Genomic DNA, 16,805 nt, shown 5'->3' on the forward strand with positions numbered 1-16,805 from the left:
CCTGCCGGGGGTTGGTTTCTCGCTTTCTGTCTCTATGTCTCTCTCTCTCTGGCGGGTGCACATGCCCTATAGCGAAAACCTCTCAAAAAACCCAGAAAAACAAACAAACAAAAACAAACCACTGAGGCTAGATGGATTTGTGCTTGATTAAAATGTTTAAGAAACTTATAGCCCCAATGCTATTTAAATTATTCTTGGTAACCTAAAAGTCTAACTTACTGGTTATTTTAAATCTGTACAGGCTGTGTGTTGTCTGTAAGTCTGATAGCATGCCCAGTGATAACACACACTCACACACACACACACACACACACACACACACATACACACAAGAATTGCAGAAAAATACTAACAAATTTTGTATTAGAAAGTGTAGTAATACAACACATATTAGTAAGGGAAAAGATAAATGAGAATGCTCTTCTTGATAAAACTTATTATTTATTCAAATTTTTCAGTAAGGGAAGAATTATTTTTAAAAATAGTGTTGGGAGAACTGGCCAGATGTCTGTTCCAGAAAAAGCTAAAAAAATCACAAATTATTGCTTGACATGAAATTTAAATTTTTTTACCAAAGCAATATTATATTCTGAAAAAGAATTAAATACACAAAAACACACACACACACACACACACACACACACAGCGTTTTTACACTTCATTATTTATAGATGGAACCAAAAAATAATGTAAATATTCAGCCAACAATAAAGGATTTATAAAATAAATTTTTAAATTCTTATAATGGAATTATTTATTCTTAAAAGACTCAGTGAATCTTGATATCTCAAAAGCAGACACAAAAAGATATTTCTCACGCTTTCCAAATCCTCCTATCTATCTTTTCAGATCACTGAAATGAATAAAGAGCCACCTGGAGGGTGTGCAGACATTTTCTGTTTTTGTTTTTGCTTTAAATTTCTAGAGGATGCATAGACTCACCAGAGACAGAGAGATAGAAAGAGGTTGAGGGAAAACTCTTCTATGAGACATGGTCCTGTCATGATCCCTTCTCTTCCATTTCTTCATGCTGTCAGGATTTTTGGATACACACGCATATCCTCCTGGTGTGCTTTTCAAGCCACTGGGACTGGGATCCTAACTGCAGTTGGCCATGTGGAATCGGGTTTCTTTAACCACAGTTTTTATCTGAAGTCTTGGAAGTGGCTCTATCAAGTCCATCCAGCTCTCAGCCAGAGTTCAGTTACAGGATTCCAAACACACTGCATGTCAAGATTATAGTCTTCCAAAGAGGACATAGTTTCAAGGAAAGATCTGTATTTGTTTTTATAAAGGACCAGATAATAGATATTTTAGTTTTTGCAGATCATATAGTTTCTGTTATGCCTCAAGTCTCTTGTCATAACAGATCAGCAACAGACAGTATATAAAGGATAACTGTCTTCTAATAAAACTTTATTAACACATAGTGGGGTGGATTTGTCCAGCTAGCCAAATGTGCTGACCACTATTAACAGCATTTTTTTTTTTGCTACAGTCTAGTAATTGACTTGAAAATATATTTACAGTATATTTTAAAGAAGGTAGATTAATATTTCCTATATATGTAAATCTATCTTTCTACATACATGCAGATATATTTATGTATTTGCATTAAAATAGTGTGAAGAGAGATATCAAAATGTTAATACTGGTTATCTTTTGGTGTTTTAGGTGATTTTTTTTTCTGTGTGTCTATGTTTTCAATAGTTTGACAGTAACCATGCAGTACATAAATAATAAATGGAGAAAAATGAAAAGTAAACAATACTTGGGCAAAATAAAACATATTTATAATGTGTTGATCATCAAAATACAGGCATATACATTAGTAAGAAAAATCAATTGAATTGAATTGAAAGTTTAAAAGTGGGCACAAACAAAGTATGAAAATTTGATGTTTGCAAAGTTTTAATCTGGATATATGATAATACATATATTACAATAAAATACCTGGCATAATACTTGTTAAATAGATATTTATTTAATGAGTACATTGAATTATTGAGTAACTTGGTTACCTGAGGAATTGAAGTATTTTTGCTCAGGATGTTATGTCATTTAATTATCTGAAGGTATGCTGATTCTATTTTATGTAGACATTTTATTATTTATATATTTTATATATCAGGTTTACCCTCTGTTTTGTCTCCTTCTTTACACTGAAAATTCTCCATCATTCTATCATATTCTTCTCCTACTGTTCCATGGTTTTAGTTTTCAGAATTAACACTTAACTTCCTGGGGAGCTTACCTTATGCAGGAACCATTCAGCCTCATGTTTTTTTTTCAGTTAACCAATTCTCCCCAGACCATTAATTCCATAACACTTCCTTTTCAGCCAAACTGAAATGAAAGGGAATTTAATCTTGCCCCCAACTACCCCAACCAACTACCAGGGCTGCCCTCTATGGGTTTATGACAATAAAAACTCTAACCCCTCAGGTCAGATAATCAGATGTATGATAATTAACTGTATGAGTAATGATTGTGTTATGCAAATAAACAATGCAGATGAGTCATTTCATTAAACAAGCACCATGGGGTCATTAGGTTTTGATCTTTGTCCTAGCCTTTTGGGGAACTGCTCTTCTGAACTGGCAATAAAACATCACTAGTAGGTTCACATTAGACTGGGTAATATGCAGACTGCTTGATTCATATTGAATATGTGTCTGGTGGTTGAGGCCTACTGTAATGAACTAGCCTACAAATCACAGCTTAATGGGAATCTACTTTTACATATTGCTTAATTAAAAGTTGTGAGCTTATTAACATGTGTCTTTGGCACTGAGGTTTGGGATGTAATCTCTGTGCAAATAAGACTAGGTTGTAAAAGTTTTATAGATTGACAATGATATTATAGTCCATACCTTAATAACCCATCATTCCCACACAGAATTTTGCATACCTCTTATTCTTCTATCCAACAATAACAGATTCTTTCCATTTTCTAATGGGTAGGGCTCCCTGCAATAGGTACTGATATTAAAATCGGGTTACATCTTAAATATTTCATCTGAACATGCTTTCATCCTTTGATCTTATTAGCAAACCTATCTAGAATAAAGTCTCAGAGTCCTTTTTACTAAAGGGACTCCATATAGCATAGATCCATTAGGTATGAGTTTCCAGAATTTCCATTATAAATCTCTATTTTCAGGGATTTATAATTCAGCTATAAAAATTGTGCCTTGGGCTTCAACTTGGAATACAAAGTCTTCACCTGAGAGAGTATATTGTTAACATGTAGGGGGAAAATATCATGTTGTTGTTTTCAACTTACCAAAATGAAAAGTAATGGCATATAACCATTTTCATTCTAAGATGGGGTTTGGAGTTTGTTTCGTTTTGTTTTGACATGACGTTTTACAGTATGTTTGTTTGTCATTTTAGTCAAGCAACTTGGTAGCTTGTTTTTATATGTCAAAAGGAAAGATGTCTTCTGTATGTATCACTTTCTAGTTCTTGTGCTGGGCTCTTCTGATCTTTGGTAGAACCTTCAATTAGAAGGTTCTGAAGTTCTGACATTGAGGTAGCTCAGTTTATGAACTCCCATCAGTATTTGGAGGAAAAATATTTTATTTTTCTAAGTAATTGAACCTCATTATTATTACTTAATAATTAAAATGGGTAGGCCAATTTTAATTTAAAATTTAAATTGACAGTGAAGGCTAACGAGGTATAGAGGATCATTATTTAATAAACAGAGCTGTGGGAAAGGATCCTAGACACTCTGTTATTGGATATTATACGGAAGATTTACTTGAATGGCCAGAACCTATTCTATTAAAACTGTCCAAAGAATTCCATTAAAACTGTCAAAAGAATTCCAAGACAAAACAATCTGAAACATTCCTTCAGGATTTAACATTTTCATATAGCTGTTAGTTACATACAGTTGGCTAAATTAATCAATGACTTCCAGGTTACTAAATCCAAGAGTCAGTTTTTACTCTTTAAATGATCTCTCCTCTTGAAGGCATTCTAAATAGATGACTAACCACCTTATATGGACACATTGGCTTCTAAGTTACTTTATTTTACTTTTTAATTGTCAGAGGGTATGCGTGGTTGTGTGTGGGGGAGAAAGGAAGAAAGAGAAAACATCCCCAGTGGGGTGTGATGACACTGCAATCTCTTCTCCTCATCTCTCCATCCTGTCTGGATTCTGGGTATACACACACAAGCATCCAGCTTGAAACACCCAGCATGATTTCAAGCTGTAGGGGCCAGGATTCAAACCACAGTTGGTCACGTGGTATCCAACTTCCTTCCAGTTACCTTGATGTCATATGTTTGTCTTTCTCTCCCCTATCCCCATACCCCTCTGTTTTTTTCCTTTCCATGTCAATCTAACCATTAAATGTTGAAGTTCAGAAGACGTTATTTGGTTGACTCTTGATATTCCATACCCACTCCCTGAGAGACCTTTTCCTTTCCAATAGCTTTAAATGTCATTTATGTACCTTGTAATTTGGGGCCTGGGAAGGTGACTCATGAGATGGGCTCCTTATTTTCTTACTGAATGGCCATCTTCTTCTCTGGATTCCAAAATTCATGAGAGTAGGGTTATTTTCTATCCTTCAAGAATTTGACCCTATCTCCCTCTGTCACCTGATGTAAATATAGCAAAGGCTTACTGAAAACTATCCCACTCTCTGACAGACTGCAGACTGAAGTCCAGCAACAGACAGAGGCTGGGTCTAGGTCAGAGCCATGTCTGAGACTCTGATCAGTGGGAATTACACATTCCACTTACCATTGTCTGAAGCTATTATATCATAGGGTTCCACAGGATGGTAAAACAATTAAGCAATTAAGCAACAGCTGCTGACAACATGATCTGGGCCCTTGGAGTATAATACCCAGGGTATAGGGGCAGGCCTTGCTCAAGGCTATCAGGCGGTGCTGGGTGGATGCTGGAGATCAGGCTAAACCTGCAATGCTGAAGTTTACCTGGACGTGTTACTGTATTTCCGATAAGTACCTCCGCATTCTAGATTCATTTTCTGGCCTTTTAAAAGTTTCTTTTGTTCTAAATGTGTACATCTTTCTGGGGTCAGTTATTTCTGTAAAGGTGAAATTGTTTGAAAAAATAACAGCAAATTTTAGCAACTTCGTGTAGTATATCTTTCTATAGCCAGTACATTTATTGAAGTAAAAATATTAAAGACTATAGTTTGACGAAATGAAAGGTTCTCCAATGGTGGAATTTTCAAGACTCCCAGTTTGAGTGGGATAGAGACTCTGAGGTAATAGTCCCCTTCTTCAAATTGCTTTCACCACAGCAAGTAGATTAAGGCCGAATCTGCATTGGTTTCTCTTTGTTAATCGAGAGCGTCTACACCTTAAGGAAACCTGTAAGGCTTCTCACCCTCTTTGCTCCATCTAACCCTCTTCTAAGACTTTGGGGCTGAGTTTAAATCAAGGTGCATTTCCTTGACTATGGCATAGAAAATGTGATAGACCCTGAGAGCTGAAAAACATGTTTATTCCAATACGGGAACATACATAATACTCATTAAAAGTTTTTTAGCCCATAACTTATGGGGACTTGACACATATTAGGAGGAGAGGTGGGAGGAGATAGTTCTGCAACTGAATTATGGACTAAAGTAAACAATCCTTGAGCTCCTTTGCAACCACTGAATGCTGTTCACCTAACACTTTCTTTCACAGCACATAGATCATTTTCTCCTTGTAGAAAGGATTCATTTTGTACCCACACCTTTGCAAAAAGTTAATAGGACTTATTCTCTTGACTCGAACAAAGGGAAATGCTGTAGAATGACCTGGAAGGCTATGCCCATTGAAGCATGATGCCTTTGCTGCATTAAAGAGATTCTAAAGGAAGCAGGGCTAGCCTCTAGGCCAGGTGACTGACTACCTGGAAATCTATTCACATCTGAAAATCATTTGAGTCCATTTTCTTTTTCAGCAGGTCCCACTTAAATGAGGCAAGGAATGCTAGTTTATGGCAAATGAACAGAAAAGACTTTTTATGCCAACATCTCAGGCCAGGCTTCCTTTTTTGTGTATGCATAGCACTTAATAGGAAAGCCATAATTTTCATGAAGGTAAAAGAAAACACCTTTTATTTTAGTCAAAAGGCTAAGTAAACTGACACCCAGTCATTTCACTGCCCATGGTGGGCCGATGTAGTGTCTTGGCTTCTATTTATATTAATTCTGATTTTTTGGGGGGAAAAAGTGAAAAAAATTATTTTAAACCCATTTTTTTTAGTGTAAAATGGCTAAATAAGGACAGTTTTCATCTTCGGTATATTAACTTTGCCTAACAATTCTGATCTAAAGCTGGTTGGATCCCATTGTGTGGCATCAGGTAATACTCTGTGATAATTTGGGCCAATCATGTAAATTTACATTATTTATAAACTATAAACAACACTGAACAATTGTGGTTGAAAATTACAAATATAGGTAGCACAAAATTTCTACTTTTAAGTAGTTATAATCATTCGCGAAGTCAAGATACATGAAGAAAATGCAATACATATCTGTTGAAGGGCATTTTTAACATGGCAGCTAAATTCTAATGACTGTCAATTGATTGATAAAGCATAGATAGAAATAGAGATTTCACTGACGCAAGTGCTGACTCCATGGGTATAAGAAAACAGAAAACAATCTAATGCAATTACTTAGTAAAAGTGGAGTCAGATAAAATCTATCAAGATCAGATAATACAAAAGTCCATTTCCTTGACTTTTTGTTTTCCATCCTTAACTCACACCATGACCCAGCTCAGAGGGATTTTCAGTAGGCTCAAATTCATAGAATAATGATTACAGTGTTGACCCTAGGCTAGCCATAGGCTCAAATAAATACATATGAAGTTGAATCTTGGTTTATCTTGAAGAGTGACTCTGCTCGCCTTATACATAGTAGAGAAGAATCCACTACCTACAGATAGCAAAGGCGATAACATGTTATCACTAGTGGACAGAGCCCCAGTGCAGAGCCAGGACCGCTATAACTAGAGCACTTGGCTTAGGGACCTGGGGAGAGAAGAGTTATCAAATACTTCCATTACACAAATCCTTCTTGCTATTTGCTCCTGTGCATCTCATCGCCATGCAGGGTATTCTGTGAATATGTAATGAAAATTAGGTCTGAAATGTATCTGGAAACTTCCCTGAAGAGCCATCCCCAGAAGGTTGCTATTGTTGAAACACATATGCCAAAGTGTGTGTAGAATGCTTATTAAGAAGGCATTTCTCCAGCCTGTTGGACGTGCACACTGGGAAGAATATGCTCCTGTTAACTATTGCTTTATACTACATTTCTTTTTCCCTTGCCCTCTTTCCTATCAATTCCATGCTTATTGTTTTTTAATTTTATTAATTGATTTCTTCCATGAGCAAGAGAGAGCACTAGAGAGACAGCACCTCTGACCGGGTCCTGAGGCAGTGACCCATTCCCAAGCTTCAACGTGCCCTTGACTATGGGTAGAAATGTGCCCAGCATACTCAGGGAGGTCTCTGGACTCAAACCAGAAACCTTCCGGAGTGGGATTGCCCTGCAGAGCATCACTTTTTACCTCTGCACCACCCTCTGAACCCCCTTCCCCACTATTCTATGTTTCTTAGTCAACATTCTCTTTTAAAATATTACAAGGGACCGACAGATGGCATAATGCTTACTTGACTCCCATGTAGTTGACTGGAGTTCGAGTCCTGAATCTGGCAGCTTAAAACTCATGCCAGATGCATGCCTGAGATCCCAAGAGGGCAATGGAGGAGCAGGGATTGCAGCATGGACATTCCCCCTGGGGAGTGATTTCTTGCTTTCTGTCTCTCTGTCTCTCTGTTGGGCACATGTCTCCTGTAGTAAAGCATCGCTATATTTTTTTTAAAAAAATACAAAATTTAACCACTTCCCAAATATCTCAGAATATATGTATCTGATTATAATATGAAAATAATATTTTTAAGACTGTCAGGAGATAAAGGGATCCTCCAGAGAGGCCACATTTTATATAGCAATCCTGTATAACTTAGCTTGCTAATTCGATTATTATTTTGAGGCATGGCATTGGTATTCATTTACCTGATTTTTGAATATATGTGATTATATATCCTTTCTATTCTAGTAGAGATAGCAATATAAATACATTTTTTGATTAATTGATATTCATATCAAATATCCCTATTTTAATGGAGTCTGTAGTTGATCTTCAGGGAGAAATCAGCATTTTTATGTGAAATTAGGTGTATATTGCTTAATCAAGGCTTTTTCAATTTAATTTACTCACACTAAGTATTCATGTGGGTTCACTTTCCAGAGACCTTTTGTTTCATTATAGCTAATAATTTTTGATGCAGTTATAGCTAATTATCAAAGAAAAACTAATGAGGCTTCTCATGACATAGTAAGACAACTACTTCTCTTAAATAGCTATGCTTTTGATGGTATAGTATTTTTAAGATGTCACAAAATATTTAACATGCTTAAAAATACAGACAATACATAGCTCTTTGGTGAAGTAAAATTGAAAATATTTTTCTCAGCTTTTGAATTTTAATATTTACTATGTAAAACATTCCCCTTTTTTTGAGAGGGATTTTTGTTATAATGCGTGTGTGCTCACTGGTGAGAAAGAGAGAGACAGAGAAACAGAAAGACAGAAAGCAAGAAATCAGCCCCTAGGGGAGATGGCCATGCTATGGTCTCTTCTCTTTTGCTCTCCTCTCTGGATTTTGGGCACACGTGCACACGCACCTGGCGTGAGTTTTAAGCCACTGAGTCTGGGACTCCCAATGGTAGTTGACTACATGGGAGTCTAGCAGCATAAATATTTTGTCATCTGTTGGTCCCAAACATTTCCTCTTATTAACTATGCAATGGGAAAATGTGTATATTAGTCTTGATAATCTGTTACTTTAAGCAATTTTGAATTTTCAGTTTATATCATAGACAACATTGACTACTAGATCGCCTAGGTCTAAATTGTTGCATCAAGATGTATAAGCATATACAGAAGACTTTCGTAAACTTTTGCCAGAAGGCATATACACTCATCAGAGAGAGACTGAGAGAGAGAGAGAGAAAGAGAGAGAGAGGGAAGAAAAGTAAGAAAGTATCCAACGGGGAATGGTTATGCTGCAATCCCTTCTCCTCCTCCTCCTTCTCTTTCATCTCTCCATTTGGGATTTTGGGCATGCAAGCACCTATGCATGATGTGTTTCCCAAACTGCTGGTTCCAGTACTTGAACCTCGATATCAGCTATGTGGGATCCATCTAACTTAAACACCATGCCGCCACCTCACCCTACTTTTAATATACTCAGCAGTATTTCCTTCTTTTTACTATTTTCATATGTTTGTAAGAAATGAAGATGAAATGAAGATTGTTATCATGTGAAATGCAAATTATAGATCAGATATTCTACACTCCTACCATTGATAATAACTGAAATGTATTTAATTACCTAGTGTGTATATTGCCCTAGTTACATCCTCATCCTTAATACTCCATGAGATGGGTGCTGCTATTTTTCTCATATTTACCAATAAGAAAGCTAAGATTTAGAGTGCGGTAGCTTGCCTAGGTTCACTGGATTAAAGAACAGGGCAATATTGTGTGTTGAATTATATCTTACCAAAATTTGTATGCTTAATTTCTAGTCGTTTGTCCCTCAAAATATGACTTTATTTAGAAATAAGGTAACTGTAGGCCATCGCAGTAGGGTGATTCCCTAACCCAATAGAAATGGTGTCCTTATATAAAGAGGAAAATGTGGAGACATACACAAAGGAGGATCATACTGATAGAGGTCCACAAGCCCGAGAATGCCAAGCATTGCTGGCAAAGCACCAGAACATAGGAGAAGGAAATGGAATGGACTCTCTCACTTGGCCCTCAGATGGAACCAATCCTGCCATCTCTTCGATTTTGGACTTCTGGTCTCTAAAACTGGGAGACCATTTCTGTTGCTTAAGCCACTCAGTTTTTGTTATCTTGTGTAAGCTGCGATGGCACAAGACACCTACCACTTCCCTCACAAGCTACCGGATGCTCATTCTTGAGTCATTCCCCCTCTACTCACACTCTAAAAGAAGTCTAGCTCAATTACCTATGAGGGCTACGTCACTGGTTGAAAGGCCTCTGTTGGAATGATAAGGGCATTCTTCCAGGAGAAATATAGACATTTTATGCATATGAAAAACAACCATACGCTTTTTAATTCCAGCTCTTATTTAGAAAGTGTATTTTATTTATTTATTTATTTTTTGGGTAGAGTTTTTTACCTTAGGATATGTCTGCTTACCAGAAAAAGAGAGAGAGAGACAGGGGTAGTGAGAGGGAAAGTGAGAAATCCTCCCCCCCCCGCCCCCACCAAGGGGAATGGCCTTGCCGTAATCCCTTCTCCATCATTCTCCTTCTGAGACCTTGGGTGTGCATGCACTCACACCTGGTGTGAGTTTCAAACTACCAGGTCTAGGACACTTAACAGTGGTTGGCTATTTGGGAGTCTAGTGATATAACTGTTACACCAGTTATGTCCCTAGTTATGTTTTATGGTTAACATTTAACATAGCATTTTCCTTGATACTTTAAACTTCAAAATATATCCCAACTGAGATTAGTAAAGAAAATCTTCTCTGAAACACGGAATGAAATCAGTTGACTACAAAATGATTTTATATCGTAGACAGATATTGATCAATTAGAGTAAATATGGGTAGCAATCTTCCATTGTAAGTGTGGTTAACTACTGCTAATGTGAAAGGTGGCATGAATCAAATGAAAGTGAATCACATTACCGTATTGAAATTTAAGATTTATTGATAAGTTTTAGAAATTTATCAGAGGGTGTGTGAACTCATTGTAAGAGTGACAGAGAAAAAAGAGACTAAGAGAAAGAAAGTGAGAAAGCAACCCCCTCCCCTGTGGAGAATAGCTACACCACAATCCCTCCTCCATTTCTCCCTCATTATGGGATTTTGGGCACACACACACATGAGCCTTGTGTGTTTCTCAAGCTGCAGGGTCTGGAACTCGAACCACACAATTGGCCACATGGGATCTAATTGTCTTAACCACCATACCACCAGCTTGTCCAATTTATTAATAATTTCTAAAGACTCTTTGTGCTAGACTGTAAGAAATGTTGTTAATGTGGAAGATTTGGATCATAGTTTTTCATGGTATGAATTTAGTAAGGAAGTGTTCAGAAGCAGGTTTCAGGTGATGGTTAAATCTAATGCTCTCAGATGTATAGTGCCACAACTGCTAACTCAGCTATAACAGACTGTGGGACTCTACTAGCTGTAAAAAACTTAATAATTTCTCCTTAAATAAGTCACCTGATTCAATATCTCAAATCAAAACGACTTGGGTCCTGTTACGATTAATGGGCCACATCTCTTGCCAAATGTCAATTTTCAAGCAACTTCTCCATGTAATTCTTTATGGATGAATTGAAAACCTAATCTATTAATCACGAGACTAAAATGATTTTTTCAACATTTTAGAAAATAGTTTATGAGATGATTGTTGAAAGTTTGTGTCTGGGCTTAGAACTGCAGTGCAGGTGAGGTGGGGCGCCAGTGCAGGAGCCATAGGAGAAGGCCCCATGTTTAGAGCCTGGATCTATTTTTCTCTCTCATGAAAGAAAGAAAGGAAAAAGAAACTTAAGAAAAAAGAAACATTAAAAAAAACTTACTTCTGTTAAATATTGAAATAACACATGTTTTGGATAATTTCAGTAGTTGCCTTATTAATCACTAAAACTCTCTTTATTTCCTCATAGACAACTCTTCCAAAAACGAGTTCAGTTTTCCTGCAACTTTCATGGCCATTTCATTGATTTTTGACTCTTGTTTTTGTCCCCATAGGGACAGCCATACCCGTTGTGTATTTTTAATTTTATTATTCAGTAGGATGAATGAAAATGCCTTCTTTAAAAATCACACAATAATTCCAACTAGTTTAAAATTGTGATTTATGAGGAGATTTCAAAAAGTTCATGGAAAAACGAAACTAAAGTAAGACTTTATTTTGTTGCTAAAACATGTTGAAGTCCAGTTGTAGTATTTTCTTTATTTGAAATTATTTATTTATTATCATTATATTTTTTAATACACCAAAGAGAGACTGAGAGAGAGATAGAGAGGGAAAGTGAGAAAGCAAGATGCCAGGTCCAGAACTCAAACTACAGTCAGTCATCTGGGAGTTCAGAGCCTTGACTACCATACCACCTGCTGGCTCCAGTCTTTTCTTTTTTTTGAATTTTCAAATTAATTTCAAATTTCAGGGAACCAGCAGTTAGCGTAATGGCTATGTCGCTGGACTCCCATGTAGTCGACTGCGGTTCGTGTCCCGGACCCAGTGGCTTAAAACTCACGCCGGGCGCGTGTGCGTGCGTGCCCAAGATCCCGAGAGGAGATTGGAGGAGAAGGGATTGCGGCGTGACCATCCCCCCTGGGGGGTGATTTCTTGCTTTCTGTCTCTATGTCTCTCTCTGTCTGTCTGGCGAGCGCACGCGCCCTACAGTGAAAATCTCTCCAAAAATAAAATTAATTTCAAATTTCACTTTTTACATAAAGTCCCTATCATGATGTATATAAATATATATAACTATTTTTTTCAAACATAACTTCACACTTTTTTTGTCTGTTAAATGTTTTTCCCTTTATACTTCACATCCACTCTCTACCATCCACTTCCCTCCTTTATAATCTCTGGTATCTACACTTATCCTCTCCACCATCACATCTTCAGATGTCTCAATTTCTGCCATAGAGTGCAGATATTTGTTAGAAATTTAGTGGAGATATACAGTGCGTGTCTTTCAAAATCTGATTCACTTTGATAAACATTAAGTCCTCTATATTCACGCACTCTGCATCAAACAATAGGATCTCATCATTTCTTATAGCTGAGTAATATTCCATAGTATATAAGTACCCTGATTTTTTAACCCAGTCATCAGTTTTTGGACACTTAGGTTGGTTCCATGTTTTAGCAAATAATGCTACAATAAACTGGGTCATATGGTAATTCTATTTGTAAATAATGCTACCATAAACTGTGTCAGATGGTAATTCTATTTGTGGGGTTTTGAGAAACTTTCATACTGTTTCCTACAGCCCCTGTCATCATTTTTAGAAAGAAAAAATAAGTTGCATGTATCAGAAAAGATGTGTACTTGGTCTTAGATATAGATATTATTTATTCTGCTAAAAAAATTAAAATGTGCATAAATGTTTTAATTTATTAGGTGGAAGAGAAAACTCTTAGAAAATACAACTTTATATTAAAACATAGAAATAAGAGAAGTAAGATAACATTTAAACCAAAACATATGGTTTATTACCAGAAGTAAACATGAGTCCAAGAATACTAGTTATCAAGAATTCATTAAAGTCAGCCTTTAAATCTATATTTAAAGACATGGAGAATATTGACAATTATTTTGTTTTGTTTTATTTTATTTATTTTTAGAGAGATGTTTGCTATAGGGCATGTGTGCTCACCGGAGAGACACACACAGAGAGACAGAAAGCAAGAAATCACCTCCCCAGGGAGATGGGCATGCTGCAATCCCTTCTCCTCCAGTCTCCTTTTGGGATTTTGAGTGTGCACGCATCCACTGTGAGTTTGAAGCCACCGGGACTGGGACTCAAACCACAGTCAATCATGTGGGAATCCAGCAACGTAACCATTTTGCCATCTGCTGGTCCCATTGACACTTATTTTAAAATTCTCTTTATTAAATAATTTTTAATCAAGACATTTGTATTATTCTGAAATAGAACTATAGATATTTAATTAAATTTTCTACAATATTTAGAAAGACACATGGAAAAATTAATTCTATAACCATAACCAATTAGTAATACAAAGATAATTTCTTGTTAAAAATAAAGCTCTACATTTGTTATAATATTAAGGCAGTTTAATTTGATGATCTTATACATTGTTTCCACTTAATGCAATGACTATTATTTTATTCTGTAGTAAAGTTAAATAGTTGGGTGCATGAGGTCTGATGTGAATATTCTAAATGATCTGGTATTCTGAATTATCTACATTTCAGTTGTAGGCATCACAATGTCTGGAGTATAACATAGTTTATTTCCCATAATTTTTCTTTCTATCTCTGATATATCTTCAATATAAAAGAATTTATATTAAGTTTATTCCTTGTAGACAAGCTTACTGGATATTCATTAAATCTCCATCATTGGTAGGAGATTTGACACATGTATTTGAGTGTCTTTATATGAAGGATATGTTTAGTTTTCAAAGAATTATTATATTTAACTTTATTTATTTGTTTTAATTTGACCAGAGAGGGACAGAGTGAGAGAGAGAGAGAGAGAGAGAGAGAGCAAGAGCAAGCTGCCATGTCCGGAACTCATACCGTGGTTGACCATGTGGGAGTCCAGTGCCTTTAACCACCATGTTACTCGCCTGCTCCAAAGGATACGTTTCTATATGAGAACCATCTTGTCATTGATATTTTTGCTTATAGGAAAGAAAATAGTTTGGACAAGTTAGCTTGTTCTTTCAATTTTTTAATTGATGTTTTCTCAGTGACTGAAACAAGACATGATCATACTTCACCCTTATTTATTTTTATTTGCCAGTGGTATGTGTGTGCTCACCAGGAAGAGACAGAGAAACAAGAAAGGGGAGAAAGCAACTTCAACAGGGCATGATCAGGCTGTAATCCCTTCTCAATTTCTCCCTCCTTTTGAGATTTTGGGCATACCCGCCCACATATTCAGCTTGTTTTTCAAATCACCAGGTCCAGGACTCAAACCTCACAAGTTGGTCATGTGGGATCCAGCTTCCTTAATCACCAGACTATAGGTAGGCCCAATTAGCCTTCTTTTTACAACTCTGGTGAACATGTATGAGCAAGCTTCAATACGTTTCTGGAAAAATGGAATTAAAATATGCCCTAATTTTGGTACAAAATTGGTATATAGTTTTTTCACAATACACATTTTTCAATAATATTTTAAAGACCCCCCTGTATTCTGATTTGCCAGGAACAATCCATTTATGCCTGTGGTGATGGTGTAATTTTCAATACTGCTCCTTTAGACCCAATGCTTTTGCAGTTAGGACGATAAATTATTTATCGCCCTGCTTTAAAAACAGACATTCCTTATAATCTTATTCATAAACCAATAGCATCATTCCTTGATACTTCCAGTCATTAAATTTCAGCCCTTGAATGAGTTGTAACAAAAGATTTTACCCAAGAGCAAAGAATCAGCCTAATAAAAGCTGAGAATGAAGAATTGCTTTTAAATACGTGGCTTGTATTCATGTAAAAGATGGAAGGTTCAAGGGGATGCCGAGGGGATATGAATGAAGTAAAGGAGTGACTAATAGCTGTGGTCAGTTAGTGGAAATGTTCAAGAGTTACCAACTGGGTATACTAGCAATCTAGTGAGGATAACTGTGCTGTTGAATGTTTTAACAGCAATTTCCGGCAGATGTTGCCACAGAAGACAAGACAGTGGTGGGCAGATGATGGGTAACATAGTGGGGAAGAGAGAACATGGTGATCTACCTACTTTTTAATATTTTCTTTAAATCAATTCTCCTGCATGGCTTCTGAAGAGAGTTTTGCTGCTATTATTCTCTGTATAGATAAGGCATGTTTTAAGACTGAATATCACCATAAACACACCGAAAATGTAAGCCAGTGCTCAGTCTGAAGGAAATATCTAAAAAGCTCCAAAATTATTTTTTTCACTTTCTACACTTAAAAGAGGTTACTATGTTCCTATACTAGAAGGAACTCTTAACCTGGAAACAAATAAACAAAAATTCTAGAGGAAAATAAAAATCAATGTCAAGAAATTAGTGAACAGAAGACTACAGCATGGTCTGACTTGGAGCTAGTATTATTATTTTTATAACAGTATTCCTAAAATGGTAGCCAGTTCGAAGGTAACCTTCATTAATGAACAAAAACCTCTGAGAATGAAACTCCGGAAGTTTAAATAAATGTCTCCAAATGACAATTATGCCAAAGAGTATACCTTGCTTCTTGAGGTAGTGGATAAGAAACAGTAAGTCATTTTATCGAAATGCCAAGTGTACGCCAAAGGGACTCACAGAAATAAATCATGGCAGAGTCTTACTCTATACAGAAACCACAGAAAAGGCTACAAAAATGTATCAAAACTTTCCGCTATTGTATGTTCTGTCATTAAGTAGGAAGTATTTCAAATAATTGGCCACGGGTGAACTGTATTTCTAGTGATTTTTGAAAGCCTACAAGGAAATAAAATGATTGTGAGTACAATTTGACTCCCTTTTTCTGGCTGAATTTCATAATTGTGGGAAAAAATGATGGGAAATAATGACTTGGTAAATGGATAATGATAATAAACTAAATTTGGTGCTTTAAGAATAAATCTTAAAACACCAGAATAACGAGGCAAGGTAATCTTGTGACAGCTAGAGGAAGAGAATTAGGAATACTGATCAAAAGCTACAGTTTAAATTTCTTAATTTTTTCGCAAAGAAAAATAGTATCCTTGGGCCAGATGGTGAAATGGTGGTTAAAGCAGTTGGATCACATATGACTTATTGAGCTGTTTGAGTCTCAGATCCAGTGACTTGAAAAACACACCAGGTGCGTGGGCATGCATGCCCAAAAACCCAAGAGGAGAATGGAGAAGATACTATGGTGTGGCTATTCTTCCTGGAGGATGCTTTTTCACTTTCCCTCTTTCGTTGTTTCTCTCTGGTGAATGTACCTACTCTTTAGCAAATTAAGAAGAGGGAGAAATAGTATCCTTATTAAA

The sequence above is a fragment of the Tupaia chinensis genome, unplaced genomic scaffold (assembly GCF_000334495.1).
Source record: "Tupaia chinensis unplaced genomic scaffold, TupChi_1.0 Scaffold000048_1, whole genome shotgun sequence".
Classification (NCBI taxonomy): Eukaryota; Metazoa; Chordata; class Mammalia; order Scandentia; family Tupaiidae; genus Tupaia; species Tupaia belangeri.